Genomic DNA, 19504 nt, shown 5'->3' on the forward strand with positions numbered 1-19504 from the left:
ATAAAATAAATTTCTTTCCAAATACACAATTTGAAAGGAACATATCAGCATATATATGTATATATAAGAAAATACAAATTCAAATATGCCTTTTCTTTTCTCATTTGAATCCCAATATGTGCCGTGATGATGAGAAATCGAGGAGCTAATAACCTAAAGTGAAAAGTCAAATAATGCAAAAAAAAAAAAAAAAGAAATCCAAAGTCAAATAATGCAAAAAAAAATCCAACCAACCGTAGTCGAACTGAACCTGCGACACGAAGTGATTGAAACTTTCCTTTCTCTCTCTGTGAGAGACCTTCTCTCTTTGTGACGGTTAATCTCACCGATTTGTGTGAGTGCTTCCCCATCGAGTCCAATTCTGGTGCCGTCGATTCTAGCTGTGGCTGGGATCAGTGGGTTTTCTTTTGTTTTTGTCTCCCTCTCTTTCTCCTCTTCCATCCATTTTTTCTTCCCTGGTTTTATTGGCCGATTTGCCTTCTTTTCTCCCCTCTACTATCTCTTATCCATATTCATCCAATTTCCAAGCTTTCAGTCACCATTTGCTACGATTTGCTGCGGTGTTTCGAGTTGGTGCGCTTTGATCTAGTGCTTGCATTGGGTTGGGTGTTCCTTGCACCCTCACCTTCTCTTTGCAGTCTGCCCTTGTTGGTAGCGTTGCTTGTGGACTGCCATGAGCTTCTTTCACTTGGCTACAGGTTCTCTGGTATCTGTAGTTAGGCTAGGAGTGAAGCTTGGAATTGGCTACTGGTATTGGTAAGGCAAGGCTTTGTTTGGGGAGCGAATTTGGCTGGATCGACATGCACGGTTGTTGTTTTGGTGGGTGCAGTGGCGGTTATGGCGGAAGACGCAGCAGCTCTAGTTGTTTTTGTGTTTTCTTTGGTTTGGTCTCAACTTTTGGTTGGGCCTCTATTGTTTGTTTGTGTTTTCTGTTTTTGGGCCTCTGTGTTTTAATGTTTGTTGCTAGTAATGCATGTTACCTTTGCTCCAAAAAAAAAAGAAACCCGCAGTCGAATTGTAAAACCTTATGAGCAGTCATTAAAAAATAGGGAAAACTAATAAAAATGGCTTGAAAACTTCAAGTTTTAACGATAAGGACAAAATAAAGGGAGTGAATAGTCTCAGGATTGACTTTTTAGTGTAAAAATGTGGTTTTTCATTAAAGTGAACAGTACGGGAGCTTTTCATTAAAGTTCCCTAAAAAATATCTTTTTGTCAAGAATTATCACCTTAATTCCTTTGTTGACTGGTATGGATATCGTATCAAGATTGTATCATTTGATCTATCCAAGCAATCAATGAAATTCTTATTTCTTTCGGGCAAATGGCAAGCGATCACTATTGATCGAGCATAATTGGACTGGAGGAAGATGGAAAACAAAAGCGATGGTTGAGAAGTCAAGAATGAGAAGAGAGGGTTAGAAGAACATAAGCTTGATTTGAAATCTTAAGGGGTGAGATGAGATTCGTTTTTCTCTTGGTTATATATATTTGTACTCACAAATCTAACAAAATCCACAATTTAATGAAATACTGTCAAATTTTTTATTTATTTAATACACCTAGATTTATAATCACTCTTGAAATATCCATTAAAATCTCAATTAAATACCCATAGATTTGGATGTATTTTAAAATTCTCATAAACCTACTTTGACTACACCATAATTTTAAAGTCTATTAAAATCTTTTAAAATCCTATCAAATCCTAATTTAATTACACCCCCCCCCCCCCCATTTTTTTCCTATTTATAACATATAACATATTTTCTTTTCTTATCTTTTGATATATTATCCCACAAGAGTTCTAAAAAATAAAGATGTAGAGAAGTGAGGGAAACTTGATTAATTGATTTCTTCTTTTATCTTTATAGAGGTTTTCATCCGGCATCTTATGAAAAACTAGCACATAAAAATTATAAAAAGCAAACTAACATTATTTAGCCATGTAACTTTTTTTACTCCCATCATTTCTTGATCATACTTGGCTGCATGCTTCTTGCTTCATCATGCATCTCTATGTATGACATTCAAATTAGATTTCACAATACTCCTCCTTGGATACTCACATACCAATGTCGGTTGCCTCCAATGACGAAGTTAGAAATTATCAAAGGAGGGGCGAAATTTAAAAGAGTAAAAGATCCCAAGAAAATGTAGACAACCATTCAAGGTCCAAGTGTTGGTTCTGCAAGAAGATTAGCCAATATTTAATCCAACTCAATGACCTCACTTTAGTTTGAACTCCTCGGAATATTCGCAAAAGAATTTAGACTAACCCTATTATTTAATGGAGAATTTAAGCATCGTTTCTTATATTATTGTTTTATTAGGTAATTGTATAATGACCAGTTTCTCAAAGATGCTAAGACATTAGTTGGGCAGCAAACTAGGGTGTAACGCCTAGGCACGGACCTATGACACACCCTAACCACAAATATAATTGTGATATGATGGTCGTCACTAGACCTGGCAATTTCTTACACGACCCGTTAACACGACACGTAAACGACACGAAAATAACAGGTTTCGAGTCAACATGATAACTAATCGGGTCATTATTGGGTCACACGATAATAACCCGTTAATAACGGGTCCTTAACAGGTTTACACGAGAGTGACACGCAGGTAACATGTTTCGACACGATAAGAAAAATGCTATTTTGATGATTTTAATTTTTTAAACTACTAAAAAAAACTTACTATAAAATGCAATAGATATAATGAATATGTATATATTGTTTATTAATTATTATTCTATATAAACTTTAAATTTTAAGTTTTATTTATTTATTTATTTTTATAGTATATTATAGGCAAATATTGAGATTAAAAATCATAAAACACATTAAAAATAAAAATATCAAGTAATATAAAAATACCAAATACATAAAAAAAATTATAATAATTAATTTCCCGCCTAATATTTCAAGAGTTTCATCCATTTCCCGCCTAATGTTTGGGAAATTTTGCAGCCTATATCCATCCATTTCCCGCCTAATATTTAACCCAAAGAAACTCTAAGTGTTAGTTAATGTATTGTTTTGATGGGATACGCATCCTATGAAACAAATTTCAATGATCCAACCATCAAACTTGTTTATATATGCTTCGAGATCGCATACGCCAAAATTTGCAAAAAAAAAAATATTCAGAGATCAAGAAACGAGACAAAACTTTTCAACGGTTATAAACGAAAAATCACGATTTAACGGTTGTTTTAACTCTGATTTTGATGATTTTTTACAGCTATACTCTTTGACCCTATATGAATATAATGAATGAATTCGATCTTCAATTTAAAATATTTACATTGGTGGATACCACAAAATCTTATGTTATACTTGATAAAAGTATAAATAAACTCTCAAGTGTTAGTAAATTTATCATTTTGATGGGATACGCATCTTACAAAACTAATTTCAACGATCCAACCGTCAAACTTGTTTATATATGCTTCGATATCACATACACCAAAAATTGCAAAAAACAAACATTCAGAGATCAAGTAACGAGACAAAAAATTTTGACGGTTATAAACGAAAAATCACGATTTAACGGTTATTTTAACTCCGATTTTGATGATTTTTTACAACTACACTCCTTGACCCTGTATGAATGCAATAAATGAATTCGATCTTCAATTTAAAATATTTATACTAGTGGACACCACAAAATCTTATGTTATACTTAATGAAAGTATAAATAAACTCTTAAGTGTTAGTGAATCTATCGTTTTGATGGGATACGCATCCTACGAAACTAATTTCAACGATCTAACCGTCAAACTTCTTTATATATGCTTCGAGATCGCATACGCCAAAAATTGCAAAAAACAAATATTTAGAGATCAAGTAACGAGACAAAACTTTTCAACGGTTATAAACGAACAATCATGATTTAACGGTTATTTTAACTCTAATTTTGATGATTTTTTACAGCTACACTCCTTGACCCTATATGAATACAATGAATGAATTTGATCTTCAATTTAAAATATTTACACTAGTGAAAATATAAATAAACTCTCAAGTGTTAGTGAATCTATCGTTTTGATGGGATACGCTTCCTACGAAACTAATGTCAACGATCCAACCATCAAACTTGTTTATATATGCTTCAAGATCGCATACACCAAAAATTGAAAAAAACAAACATTCAGAGATCAAGTAATGAGACAAAATTTTTCGACGGTTATAAATGAAAAATCACGATTTAACGGTTATTTTAACTCCGATTTTGATGATTTTTTATAGCTACACTCCTTGACCCTATATGAATACAATGAATGAATTTGATCTTCAATTTAAAATATTTACACTAGTGGATACCACAAAATCTTATGTTATACTTGATGAAAGTATAAATAAACTCTTAAGTGTTAGTGAATCTATTGTTTTGATGGGATACGCATCCTATGAAACTAATTTCAACGATCCAACCGTCAAACTTGTTTATATATGCTTCGAGATCGCATATGCCAAAAATTACAAAAAACAAGCATTCAGAGATCAAGTAAAGAGACAAAAATTTTCAACGGTTATAAACGAAAAATCACGATTTAACGGTTATTTTAACTTCGATTTTGATGATTTTTTACAGCTACACTTCTTGACCCTATATGTATACAATGAATGAATTCGATCTTCAATTTGAAATATTTACACTAGTGGATACCACAAAATCTTATGTTATACTTGATGAAAGTATAAATAAACTCTTAAATGTTAGTGAATTTATCGTTTTGATGGGATACGTATCCTACAAAACTAATTTCAACGATCCAACCGTCAAACTTATTTATATATGCTTCGAGATCGCATACGCCAAAAATTGCAAAAAACAAACATTCAGAGATCAAGTAATGAGACAAAACTTTTCGACGGTTATAAATGAAAAATCACGATTTAACGGTTATTTTAACTCTGATTTTGATGATTTTTTATAGCTACACTCCTTGACCCTATATGAATACAATGAATGAATTCGATCTTCAATTTAAAATATTTACATTAGTGGATACCACAAAATCTTATGTTATACTTAATGAAAATATAAATAAACTCTAAGTGTTAGTTAATGTATCGTTTTGATGGGATACGCATCATATGAAACTAATTTCAATGATCCAACCATCAAACGTGTTTATATATGCTTCGAGATCGCATACGCCAGAAATTGCAAAAAACAAACATTCAGAGATCAAGTAACGAGACAAAATGTTTCGACGGTTATAAACAAAAAATCACGATTTAACGGTTATTTTAACTCTGATTTTGATGATTTTTTACAGCTACACTCCTTGATCCTATATGAATACAATGAACTAATTTGATCGTCAATTTAAAATATTTACAGAAGTGGATATATACCACAAAATCTTATGTCATGATGATCTATGAAAATTGAGGATTTTGTAAAAGGAATAACATGTAAGCTTTGAGTTCCATTGGCAAGGTTACATGGTCGTTTAGATTTTTAAAACCCTCCAAATCTCATGAACAATGTTATTTATTTTAGTGAAAAATTAATAAAATTAATAAAAATTATTGTAGAAGTGTGAAAAATGTAATCACTCGTAATAAAAAGCTTTACAACTTTCATTAAGGGGTCAACTCCAAAATTTAGTATGCATATACTGATTTAGTATTATGTTTTACATTTTTTTGGGTCAAATTATGTTTTTCATTTTCATTTTTATTGATTTAAAATATATTTTTCTTAACGGGTAACGGGTCGGGTCATATTACCTGAAAATATTAACGGGTTGATTTCGGGTCGGGTCATATTACCCGTTTACTTTAACGGGTATTACACGACATGACCCGTTAAGCTATCGGGTATGACACGAAAACAACACGAACACGAGAAACACGACACGAATGCCAGGTCTAGTCGTCACTAAACTGACCACATGACCCCCATCAAAAGATGACAATGAAACCATATTAAGATAATTATATGTGAGAGAATTTGAACCAAAACATTCATTAATAATAGAATAAAAGTTGCTACAAAGTCTCCTAATCAACCTCCCTACTTGAGGACACAAGTACAGCGATAAGATCTCATTATTATCACATCACTTTAGATTAGCTAGAAGTTTTACACAACAGTAAACACATAAAAGTGCAATGTTATGCATAATCGAAAGTATGACAATGCGATTATTACAAACTAGAATTAACTGCAATAAAGGAATCATCACCCAAAGTCCTGAGGATGGATCCCTACGTCCTGAGGGATCAAAAAGTAAAACGTGAGCAGATCAAGTTTATCTAGTTAAAATCATTCAAATATAATAGCCCCCATTCTGAAAACTACATATATAGTAAAACTACATTTAAGGGAAATATTGAGATTTAAGTGGGATTTCTAGTGACTAGCATGCATATACAATTCTAAATTCATATACATAAGCAATGGAAGCATATTATAACATATTATCAAAGCTATAGTCATGGAAAACCCCTTCAAGAAGCATAGGTTCATATATGATGCATCAAACAAAATATTGAAGAACAAAGTGAAGGTCAAGTTTTATACCTCTTGATCTAGACTTTAGACTATGGATGGACCACCTCCAAGCTCTTTCTTCTTTGAACTCCTTGAGTCTAGCCTCCCTCCTTGCTTCCTCCACCTTGATAGATTTGGAACTCCTTTGATTCTCGTCTAGTCTCCAAGGTAGAAGACCTCTAAAGATCCACACCCACTAGTGTAGTGAGATGGATGAGTGGATGACCAAAAGGAGAAAAGGTGATCAGTGGTTTTGTCCCCTTGGTGGCCGGCTATGTATGTGTAGAGAGAGAGAAGAGACTTGTTTTTCTCTTGTTGAAAAGAACACACAAAAGCCCTAATGAAACTTTTTCATTAAACTCCCTTTATAAAGGTAAAAGAAGTAAGTCAACTAATTAACTCTTTCTCTCTCTTCTTTCCTCATCTTTAGCTGGCCCCTTAGGGTTGGTTTGGACTTTGGGTTTTTATCATTTCAAGTCATCCTATGCTTGAATAAAAAGACCCAATGGGCCCGAATGAACCCGAACTTTTCTTTAAGCCTAAAACGATCTTTCATCGCTTCTATGATTTCTTTAGGCTTTCTAATTAGTCATAGCACTTAATTAATCCAATTAATTAATTCCATCATCCTTTAGTTGTCTCACCACAAGAATGTATCAGTGTACAATCGTTTTAGGTTCTAATTAGCGAGGCAGTGTGGTGATTGGTACCAATCCAATTTATTAGTATTTATCAAATCACTTAGTGAATTAAAACTTACTTTTAATTCTCCTTCTTCTTTGATGACTACTTATTCAATCATCAAGAAGGACCCACAAGCCATGAGTGACATCTAACCATATATCATGGCTACCCAAGCTAATGTAGAATTTGGTCGGAGAACCTATTTGGTTGGAATTACAATGTAATTCGATCCTTCTCTAAATCAATACTCTCAATCACATCACTAGGGTATGTATACTTTATGTCAAACCCCTAATGTGATTAAACTATGTAATATGATTCAATTGAGTCGTATAGGAACGTCTTCCATCATTACACTTGATACTTTAGCCGAAGATTCTCGAATCATATCTTAGAGTATTCTTCCTCTCGTAACGAGGATTAGAGATCCCTCATTGATCATTCACATGCCTCTGAGAATAAATCATCGACCCCAACAATGCGTAGAATACATCCAAGATGAAATATGATCACGTCTCATTATTAAATAATCAACAATGTATTCCCAAGACAACTATGATGTCTCAGACAAAGGATTACTTACATTATTCCAACTAGTAGAGTTACTTGCTTGACATGTGAGTAGACCTCCATGCAAGTACTCTCGTTTGATTGTGTTCAGTGAACTCATTCCCTTAATGAGCACCTACATACTTGTCTTAATGTCACTATACGAATGGCTTGAGACTTTCCATCGTTCCCATTTGAAGGGGACATAGTATGTACTAGTGTCCCTCTGACAATCCTATGACCATGAACCTTTTGGACATTATGGTTATGTGAAGAGGGTCTCTGCAATCCAACATCATTAGATTACTTCTTCCATTGATCCATTGTCCATGGATTCACTATTTTGGACGTATATCATTTATTGAGATAGTCCTAATGAGTGACTTTGCCTTTTACTGTATTAGAGTTATCTATACATAAAGGCATAAAGGCATTGTCCTGAAAGGTTTCTTCCAAAGATTGACTTTCAGGACATATCTCCAACATTACATACATATAATATACTATCATAATAGTAAAAACGCTGAATTCACATCGCTCGTTATATCAAAGAAAGTAATAACAATCACAAAATCAAAGTAAATCAAATGAATAACAAGCAGGTGAAGTGGCGTTTGCCTGATCGATGACTAGCGTTTCTAGCCTCTACTAGAAAATAAGTACCTGTAAATAACCTATGGCCATAGCTAGCTATACAATATGTATGATGACCATGTGATGAAAATAAATCACCAATAGACTCAAGATATCAACCTAATTTAACTAGATATAAGTCTCCTCAAAGACTAATAATTATTTATAGAATAGACACATAATAGTAATTTAAAAACATTTAGTTTTGGGATCCACTCATAGGTAAGTAGAGCACCCTTCCACAACAGGCTCTTTGCCTAACTCCTTTTTAATCTCAAAGTAACCAGTGAATTTGTTATAAAGCTACTATAAGCTTTAAAGTGAAATCTAAGAAGTATCATCTAAGGGCTGGTTTGGTATTGCTGTGCTTTGAAAAAAAAAAAAAAACTAATTCTGCTGTGCTGTGAGAATAAGCTCATTTTTACTGCTTCACATTTTCAGCTTTTTTTTTTCACCCAAAACTGTGAAACTAAGCTGTTTTTAAGTGTTTACCAAACACCTTTTTGAGCTCAGATTTTTTTAATACTCACTTCTTATAAAAGCATCTCAGTACCAAACCAGTACTAAAACTACTACTTACATATCGAATTAGCACAAACTGAGGGCGCCACGTGATTCAGAACACCGAAAAACCAAAAATAAATCTTAGGTACTGCACTCCCAGCGACGCGCCGTCATGAACTATCATGCGTTGTGAAAGACGTGTTGCCATCACTGGCGAACACGACGTTGTACTTACTGCTGCAGTTCAATGAGTAGACATCGCACTCCCCTTATCGGTGCCACACCCTAGTTATTGGTGAGAGTATAAAGAGTTCACGCAGAGGCAGATCTATATAGGGACCTGAGGGATCCTGGGACCTTCCGGAAGCTAGATGAAACACTTGTGATCGACCTTCGGGACCCTCCAACAATTTGGGCAGGTGCAGATGGGCGGATCTATTAAGGGACCTGGGTGGTCCTAAACCACCCGGAAGCCGGGATAATTTCGTGAAGACCTCCGAGGATCACCCAAGTCTGGGAATATGGTGGAGGAGAATGGGAGCGTAGCTGCAAAGTGTTCTGGAACTTCTGGTATTCTACAAACAAGAAGGAAGAAAGAAGATGACGACTACTTTTTATTCAAATGACTTGGGAAAACGGTGCGTTTGATGTGTGGTTTGAAAACAAAAGTAAAACGGTGTGTTCGATACAACATTCTTTAATATATATATATATATATATATATAATTTTTGCAATTTTTTGTTGAAAAAATATGATTCAACTTTCAAACAGAGTCAGAACTTTTCCAATTCCATTTCTAACTCCTAATTGGCTAATCTCGTTCTCCAATCACCTTCCCACCAAACCGAAGGCCACCCACCAGCACCCTAGTCTCCTCCCTAGTCTTCACAAACTAAATATTCAATTCCAATTTTAGATAATTTCAATTATATTCTGGATATTTTCGCTCCAGTTAACAATAAATCTATAATGACACATTTTTGTGTATGAAACTTTGTCGCGAACAAATTTATAGTCATTGTAATTTGTATTTTCGTCTAATATTTTTTTGAACTTTTATATTGGGATCACCCAATCTTAAAATCCTACGTATGCCATTGAGTGCTATGGAAAGACTTGTTGCCTCCATGATGTGCATGTAGCATTGCTTATAACGAAGAAGAAGAGGTTTTTAATTTTATTTTTAAAAGGCCTAACCAAACCGACAATGTTTTTGAGCTAGGTCATTGTAAAAAATTTAAAAACTAAAATATCTTTGTTTTCTCTACAGAGCCCGAGAACCCCGATATTTTCCAGTAGTCCCAAATTATATTTAAAAACTCGCAGCCCCAATCATCACAACTTTCCAACTTTAAACCCAAGTTACTGTATGGCCCACCACCATTTGTCGATCTACCACCTGTAGCTGCCTTATTTTTTTTTTTTTTCCACATTCATATAAGTTTTTTAATCCCAAACTCTAGTCACAACCTACACATGATTTTACTCATTATTTTACAACCTACTTCTTTTCAATAATATCACTTAAAGAATACTTCTAGTACTACTGGAATATAAAAGTATAGAGAAGAAGCTAAACGCAAATATTCTATATGCTTACTCTCCCTCAATTTGGAACCCTGAAAGGGGAGAAAATCTGAGTAGTCATGCCTGTTCTTGGTACCTCGGCCAATACATATATGTAACTATTGACTAAAATTATTAACCAAAATAGCATCAAGTCAGGCGTCAAATTACAAACAAATTAGGTAATTGTGCACCAATAATCTGAACGCAAACTTAAAATTATAGTGGACGATAAACTATTCCTAAGTTCACGTAAAGAAGATGCATATACATATGCTATTCAAAAAAAAAAAAAAAAAAAAAATGTCAAAGCCAAATTGAGTAATAATAGATTAAGCTACCCCAATAAATCAAAAGTTGACATATCCATTGGTCCTAGAGTCTTGAAAATGAAGGGTTGCTTTTTATAAGAGTGCAATTTATATTAACTTCATATTAGACGATCGTAGCAGACAAATGTGAACATAGTTAAGATTTCAAGTATGATATTGAAAGTGCAGAACATGAACAATTAAGATTGCAATTGGGAAAAATCAAACCTGTATGACCACGGTTTTCTGTGTAGTTATTATTTTTTTTTTTACCAATTTGTCCTAGTTTATTGAAACTTTTTAGGTCTGATTGTGAAGAATCGAACCGGGTTTTCAGATTGTTGATCCCAATTTGTGAAATTGCTTCAAAGTTTGAATTTTTTTCGTGATGTGTTATGCGTTTTTTGGGATTTTAGGCTGCTAGCATACGGTCTATACTTTCGGGGAAGGATTGTACTTTCAGTGAAGGATTGTTGCAGCTGAAATTGAATTACCTTGTTGAGGGAAGGATGTTGTTTTGATCACTAATTCCCCTCATTGGGTTTCATTGTGGTTCGGTTTTACAGTAAATGCAATTCCGGTTCCTAAAGCTCAATAGAAGGTCAACAAGGTATGTTTCTAGCTACATGTCGTGTTCCTTTTGAGAATGTGATTGGGCTTTTGTCTTTCTTCCATTTCAGTAATCCGCTTCCCTTTCAATTTTCACGGAAAGAAAAAAAATTAATGTCAAAATTTTCATGACACAGGTTCATTTATAATCCCTCATACTGTAATGGAAGTTTGTAGGGTTTATGCTTCGATTTATATTGATGGAAATAAAGTTGTTGCGATGGAGACCTCCCTCACTCTCTAAAACCCTAAACGGAACGAAATGGTAATCCGCGCCTTCTCCTTTTCCATTGAAGAGTTTCAATGCTTACTTTTCCTACGTTTTTTTCTCATTGAATTTTCTTTCAATTGTAATTATTTAAATGGGATTCACACATTTACCTGAAATATGAAATTGGAAAAATTTCAATACTGGGATTGTGTGGCACAACAGCCAGTAATCAAAAGGGAATAGATTGGATTTGTTGGACTCAATTTTTACTGCCTCACTACAGAGAGTATGACTTCCCTCCCCAACTTTTTTCTGATCTCTATCGTCTAATTATTTGTTCCCTCTTGCAGCTTAAGTCAATAGCATTTTCATATGAACCAGAATATTATACATGGACCCGATGGATATTTCTTCAGCTATTAAACAGAGGATTGGCGTATCAGGTATAAATGAGATATTGGCGGTGATAGTTTGTGTCATTTTCGCCATTGCACATATCTGATACTCTACTTTGTTACATTCACACTGAAGTGCCGGTTAATTGGTGCCCTGCTCTTGGTACTGTCTTGGCAAATGAAGAAGTGATTAAGATAATTTGAGTGACCGTGGGAGTCATCCAGTTATACGATGGGTACATATTGGTTTGATTCATTTTTATGTTTCAAACCATCTAAGATCAATAAAAAAAAACTTCTTGGCTTAATCCAAATTTCAGATGGTTTTATAATTTTACAGTGTCCTTTTTTAGTGTCATTGTTTATTATCGAGCAGGCACTGCAGAGATTATCACTTCCCTCCCCAACTTTTTATTTAAATACCTTAATCTTTTGAATGCTTCTTATTTGCTTTTTCATCCATTTTTGGTTTTTAACACATTTTGTAATTGTGAAACAAGTATTGGATTGATTTTAGCAAGTGGGATTTTTTGTTAACGTTGATCATATTCGGACCTGTGCGTCGATCAAAGTCATTGCTGCTGGGTTAGATGACGTATAATTGCTAGCTTTCTCTCTTGATTGAATTCAAAATGTTTTGCGTTGTTATATAACTTAAGATTTAGTAAATACTTGCTGAAAGTCATGGGATTTTGAAATATCGACGTCTTGATTGATTATTAGCTTAAACATCTAAGAACCAATGTAGTCCGTTCATTGCCTCACTGCATACAATGTGTTGATGATTTACACAACAGAGTAGTTCCCCACATGTGTGAGGATCTGTGCGTGCAACCTCATTGGTTAGGCATGCTTCCGTGTTTGTTGTTTGGGGCAGTGTTTAATCGTTTGCCAGTGGTGCTCCACTTTGTGATACTACGGACGAGCAAGAAAGTAAATACAAGAGTTTGATTGCATAATTACTCAGAAAAATAAGTTCATGTATTTTTAACTATTCTGAAGTGAAATCAGTGATCTTCTACTGGTCCGGTTCAATGTTGTCCTAGTTTACATGGGACGATGCAATGCTTATATGATAATTTTCTCGTCGGCTGTATATGAATCATCGTTGTCTTATGGATAATATGCTTATCTATATGTATACATAGGTTTTGATTCCTGTTAAACTTTGTATTATTTTCGTGTTTGTCATTGGCAGGTAGCTTTGAAAACATTCATATTTACCCATAGGACCTTGAGGGAGTGATCCTACTTAAAGAGAAGAACTAAATTTCTCTCAGAGAGAACAAATTCTGCTGCTTTCTAATGCCAAAGATGACTCCAGCCCCATTGGTGAATTTCAAATGCCTTTAATCTCTTGAATTATTTCACCTCTTTGGCATGTCAATTGTCATTATTAGCTATTAGATGAAGTGCTTGAAATTATGACGTTGATTTTGAACTCAAAATTGAAGAAACACAAACATATATGTAACTTCTACACATGTTATGTTATGCAACATATATATTCTAACCATTGCACAGTGTTGTTGCACGCACAAAAAAAGAAAGAAAAAAAGACTAATTTGCTGTTCATTGTAGTTTGATTAAATTGATGAATAAACATTTGAATTTTTATGATTAATATCACTTTCATATGTTAGTTAACTGTTACAGTAATTTTTTCCCTTATGTTCTCATTGTTTTGGTCAAATAATATATATATATATATATATTTTAATGTAGGAATACAAAAAGTTTTCAAATGGAGTTCAACATATAAGTATGGAGAGAAATGATAGGAGCAATATAGCACATGTTGTCATCTTCTATATATATAAAGCTAGAGCCCAAAATAGTGAAACATTCGAAAATCCCTAAATATAAAGATAGAGCCCCAAAATGGTGAAACATTTTAAAATCCCTAAAACACCCTCACTTTATAGACAAAAGGAATGAATAATTGTCTAAAAAACAGGGTTAAAAATGTAATAATGTGCATCACAAGAACTCCATCTATCGCAGGTTTAGAGCAGTAGTTGCAGCGGTTTACAAAACGAAGATGGAACCGCCCTTTATCCCATGTTCTCGATCCCGACATAGCATACAAAAGAGAAAATTGGTGAGGATTTCCCCACTCTTCATCTAAAATTGGCAATCCAGAAAATAAATGTTAGGATTTCCCACTCTTTATTCAAGTTTTGTTTGTTTTTAGATCTAAAAACCCACAAACCCCAAAAATCCCTAACCATCAAGGACGGTCTGGTAGGCCTGGCAAACGGGTCATATCTGTCGTGTTCGTGTTGTTTTCGTGTAACACCTGTTATCTTAAAGGGTCGTGTCGTGTCATACCCGTTATCTTAACGGGTCCTTAACAGGTCGGGTAAAGTGACCCGACCCGTTATGACCCGTTAAGAAAAAAATATTTTTGTTTTTAAATTTGCACATACCACACATTACCACATAAATATTACTTCAAAACATTAAAACATTTCTCGTTTATGTACTATATTTACACTCGAAAATAAGAGCCTAATAAAAAAATAATACATACACTATAATTTATTACAAATATTAAATGTGCAAGGATATGCAAAATGAAAGAGTTTTTGTTTTCAAGATTGTAAGTCTTTCTCAAAAGTTTACACCTCTATCTACAAAATCTTCAATTTACATCGATCATTATAAAATTGTATTGAAACTTTGGCTTGATCTATTGCCTTGAAGAGTTATGTTGAAGATGTTTTCAATAAGGTTTTCCACGTCAGAACTCTCTTCCGCATAAACTAAGTATAGAAAAACCAAACATTAAAAATCATTCAAATTATGAGAAGTTTACCAAAATAATTATGAAAAGAAATAAAATAATAATACTATACCATATAAAAATATATTAAAATAACCGTTAAATCGTGATTTTTCGTATATAACCGTCGAAAAGCTTTGTCCCGTTACTTGATCTCTGAATGTTTGTTTTTTGTGATTTTTTGTTGACGTGATCTCCAAGCATATACAAACAAGTTTGACGGCTTGAATCGTTGAAATTAGTTTTGGAGAATTCATATCCCAATAAAATGATAGATTGACTAACACTTAGAGTTTATTTATACTTTCATTAAGTATAACATAAGATTTTGTGGTATCTACTTGTGTAAATATTTTTAATTGAAAATCGAATTCATTTATTGTACTCATATAGGGTCAAGGAGTGTACCTGTAAAAAATCATCAAAATCAAAGTTAAAATAACCGTTAAATCATGATTTTTCGTTTATAACCGTCGAAAAGCTTTGTCCCGTTACTTGATCTCTGAATGTTTGTTTTTTGTGATTTTTTATTGATGTGATCTCCAAGCATATACAAACAAGTTTGACGGTTTGGATCATTGAAATTAGTTTTGGAGAATTCGTATCCCATCAAAACGATAGATTGACTAACACTTAAGAGTTTATTTATACTTTCATTAAGTATAACATAAGATTTTGTGGTATCCACTTGTGTAAATATTTTAAATTGAAGATCGAATTCATTCATTGTATTCATATAGGGTCAAGGAGTGTAGCTGTAAAAAATCATCAAAATCGGAGTTTAAATAACCGTTAAATTGTGATTTTTCGTTTATAACCGTCAAAAAACTTTGTCCCGTTACTTGATCTCTGAATGTTTGTTTTTTGTGATTTTTTGCTGATGTGATCTCCAAGCATATACAAACAAGTTTGACGGTTTAGATCGTTGAAATTAGTTTTGGAGAATTCGTATCCCATCAAAACGATAGATTGACTAACACTTAGAGTTTATTTATACTTTCATTAAGTATAACATAAGATTTGTGGTATCCACTTGTGTAAATATTTTAAATTGAAGATCGAATTTATTCATTGTATTCATATAGGGTCAAGGAGTGTAGCTATAAAAAAATCATCAAAATCAGAGTTAAAATAACCGTTAAATCGTGATTTTTTGTTTATAACCGTCGAAAAGCTTTGTCACGTTACTTGATCTCTGAATGTTTGTTTTTTTTGATTTTTTGCTGATGTGATCTCCAAGCATATACAAACAAGTTTGATGGTTTGGATCGTTGAAATTAGTTTTGGAGAATTCGTATCCCATCGAAACGATAGATTGACTAACACTTAGAGTTTATTTATACTTTCATTAAGTATAACATAAGATTTTGCGGTATCCACTTGTGTAAATATTTTAAATTGAAGATCGAATTCATTCATTGTATTCATATAGGGTCAAGGAGTGTACCTGTAAAAAATCATCAAAATCGGAGTTAAAATAACCGTTAAATCGTGATTTTTCGTTTATAACCGTCGAAAAGCTTTGTCCCGTTACTTGATCTCTGAATGTTTTTTTTTTGTGATTTTTTGCTAATGTGATCTCAAAGCATATACAAACAAGTTTGACGGTTGGGATCGTTGAAATTAGTTTAAGAGAATTCGTATCCCATAAAAACAATAGATTAACTAACACTTAGAGTTTATTTATACTTTCATCAAGTATAACATAAGATTTTGTAGTATCCACTTGTGTAAATATTTTAAATTGAAGATCGAATTCATTCATTGTATTCATATATGGTCAAGGAGTGTAGCTATAAAAAATCATCAAAATCGAAGTTAAAATAACCGTTAAATTGTGATTTTTCTTTTATAATCGTCGAAAAGCTTTGTCACGTTACTTGATCTCTGAATGTTTGTTTTTTGCGATTTTTTACTGATGTGATCTCAAAGCATATACAAACAAGTTTGACGGTTAGGATCGTTGAAATTAGTTTCGGAGAATTCGTATCCCATCAAGTTCCAATGGTGTGTGTGTGTGTGTGTGTATATATATTTATTAAGTAGATTTAAATCTATTTATTTTGTACGTATAATTGACTGGTACACGGAGTAGTATATCATGTGTGTCATTATAAAAATAGTGAGATATGTCATATGTGTGACAAAAAGTTAATAACTTATAAAAAAAAATAAAAAAAAATTCTCACCACTTCTATTAATTTTCATTTTTCCCTCTCTTTTTTGTTTCCTTTTCAATTTTTCTTATAATTTTCACTTTTCCCTCCAGTATCTTTTCCTAATTCCCTCACTTTTTTGTTTCATTTTCAACTTTTCTTATCATTTTTATTTTCCCTCCATTTTTCTTCAAAAAGGGCAGCAGGAATGGAATGGAATCAAATCAATGGATGCATCATGCATCACGCATATTAATTAATAATTAATATAGTTTTTATAAAATTTAATTCAAAATTTAATATATATATATATATATAATTATATAATTATTATAGATAGTTAATATTTTGGGAGTATAATTATTATAGTATATATAATTATTATAATTATTATAGACTTTATAGTTAATTTAATATATATATATATATATATATTTATTTATTATAGTTTTTAGGGATATAAAATTGTTAAATTAATGTATATAATTATTACTGTATTTTTTTAGGGTTATAAAATTATTAAAATAATATTCTTCTTATTGTGTATCGTGTTACTCACATGTATACCCGAATCAACCCGTTATCTTAACAGGTGCTTATCGGGTTACCCGATAACAACCTGATTCGTTATCGTGTCGACCCGAACACCTGTTAATTTCGTGTCGTGTCAGGAATTGCCAGACCTACGGTCTGGTAAGCATTTTATCTAATACTCTCTCTCAGATTTTTTGTGTTTTCCTTGGTTTTGGTGCCATTTTTTATGAAGGTAATTTTTGGTGGGTTTTTTGTTTATTGTAGTCAATTTTGAGTTTTGTAGAATGAGATAGAAAGACGGAAACTCGAAGACAAAGAAGCAGAGGAGGAGGTCAGTGAAGAAAAGGGAAGCAAAAAGAAAAAAAAACGTGGGTTAATTTTTATTATTCTTTATTTTAAAAATCAATTTTGGGTTTTCTTTAATTATTAGTGTTTGGTGGCTGGGAAGACTGGGTTAGTGACAGCAGTCCCTCTTTTTGTCTCACTTTCTGCCCTTCACGGTTTGCCCATGCCAAGACTCCCTAGACCGGCCTAGGCTATTCAATTCCAAAATTCACCGACTCTTCCTCCTCAGGTACTCTAAATTTGCATTTGTACTTGTTTACAATGATTATATGAAGCTCAATTTGTTTATGTTTTGGTAATTTTGTAGTAGAAATGCGGAAATCAATACTGTACTGTTTCCAGGAATTAGTTTTGATAGTTTGAATGTGTAAGTAGATTACGTTTTGGTGCTAAGAAAAGTGGAGGTTGTTTACTGCTCTAAAACATAGAGGTAATTCTTTTAGAAAAAAAATTATTTTTAAGGATATCATTTCTCCCCTTGTTAATTTGACTATATTTGTACACAACAAAGTCTTGACAGATTTTGGTTTGTCTGATGTATTAAAGTGTGTGGCAGTTTTATGTGGTTTATGTGTTTAATCAGTAATCCAGTGAATCAAGGTTGCTGTAATCTATGAAAAGAATTAGATGGTCATGGAATTTTGAATTTCTGTGACTGGTTGATGGTGTAATTGGTTGTTTAGAGATGCAAATTGTATGATGAACTAAGCATCCGAAATAGAGGAGGAATGCAAAAGGGCTTTGAGGATTCTCGTCGACTAGTGAAGGAAAGGAACCGCGTCAACCATAATGGGATTATATGACATTTTATTGTTGTGCAATGTATTAGCTAAGTATTTTATGATAATAGACATGTGTACTATGTACCCTTGTTATATGCACAAAACATGCACACAAAATGCGTATAATATGCATATCACCTTATAATATTGTATAAATGCCATGCGCAAGACATGCACACCTTATCTACACAACCTGCACAACATATGCACGTTGTATGCACACACTGCACAACATATGCACGTCGTATACACACATCGGGAGAATTTTGTGAAATTTCTGCAATTGAACTGAAACAAAAATTGGAACATACCCAATATTGTACCACATAAAAAGTCAATTTTTTTCCACACATTGCTGTAAGCCCAGTCGGCATTAGCATGTTGGCCTTGGGATTCTCTTCAAGACTAGGCAGCAAAAGGGATGAGACTTACCCCATTAGTTTAGGGTTTCATATCTATGAAAATGCACCATCCTCGTATTAGTGAAATCCCAAACAATAAAGTGCAAATTGGATAGCAAATTTTACCTTCCATGCTTTGTTTCTAAATGGATTGGTTGGCAAACTAGTTAGCAAATTGACAAGATAAGGTAGATGCGGTGAAGATGTGGTGTACATGACCCTCATGTTTGTCCTAACATACTTGAGGTGTGCATTGCATTCACTATGTGTAAGATATGTTTTTTCCTCATATCAACTAATAAATTTCCCAATGTTGAAAAATAAATTTCCCAATGTCAACCCATTACTTGAGGTACTTACAAGTAGTGGGTTTTAGTCAATGTTTAAAAATAATATATTACACAAGTAATGGGGTGCGTCTAACAAAGTTATAACCTTCATTAATCACTACATCCAGTGCTGCAACCTCGAGGCCTTCTACATGGTGGGGATGTGATACTTCTTCAGAGACAACAAGGAAGA

The sequence above is a fragment of the Pyrus communis genome, chromosome 8 (assembly GCF_963583255.1).
Source record: "Pyrus communis chromosome 8, drPyrComm1.1, whole genome shotgun sequence".
NCBI lineage: Eukaryota > Viridiplantae > Streptophyta > Magnoliopsida > Rosales > Rosaceae > Pyrus > Pyrus communis.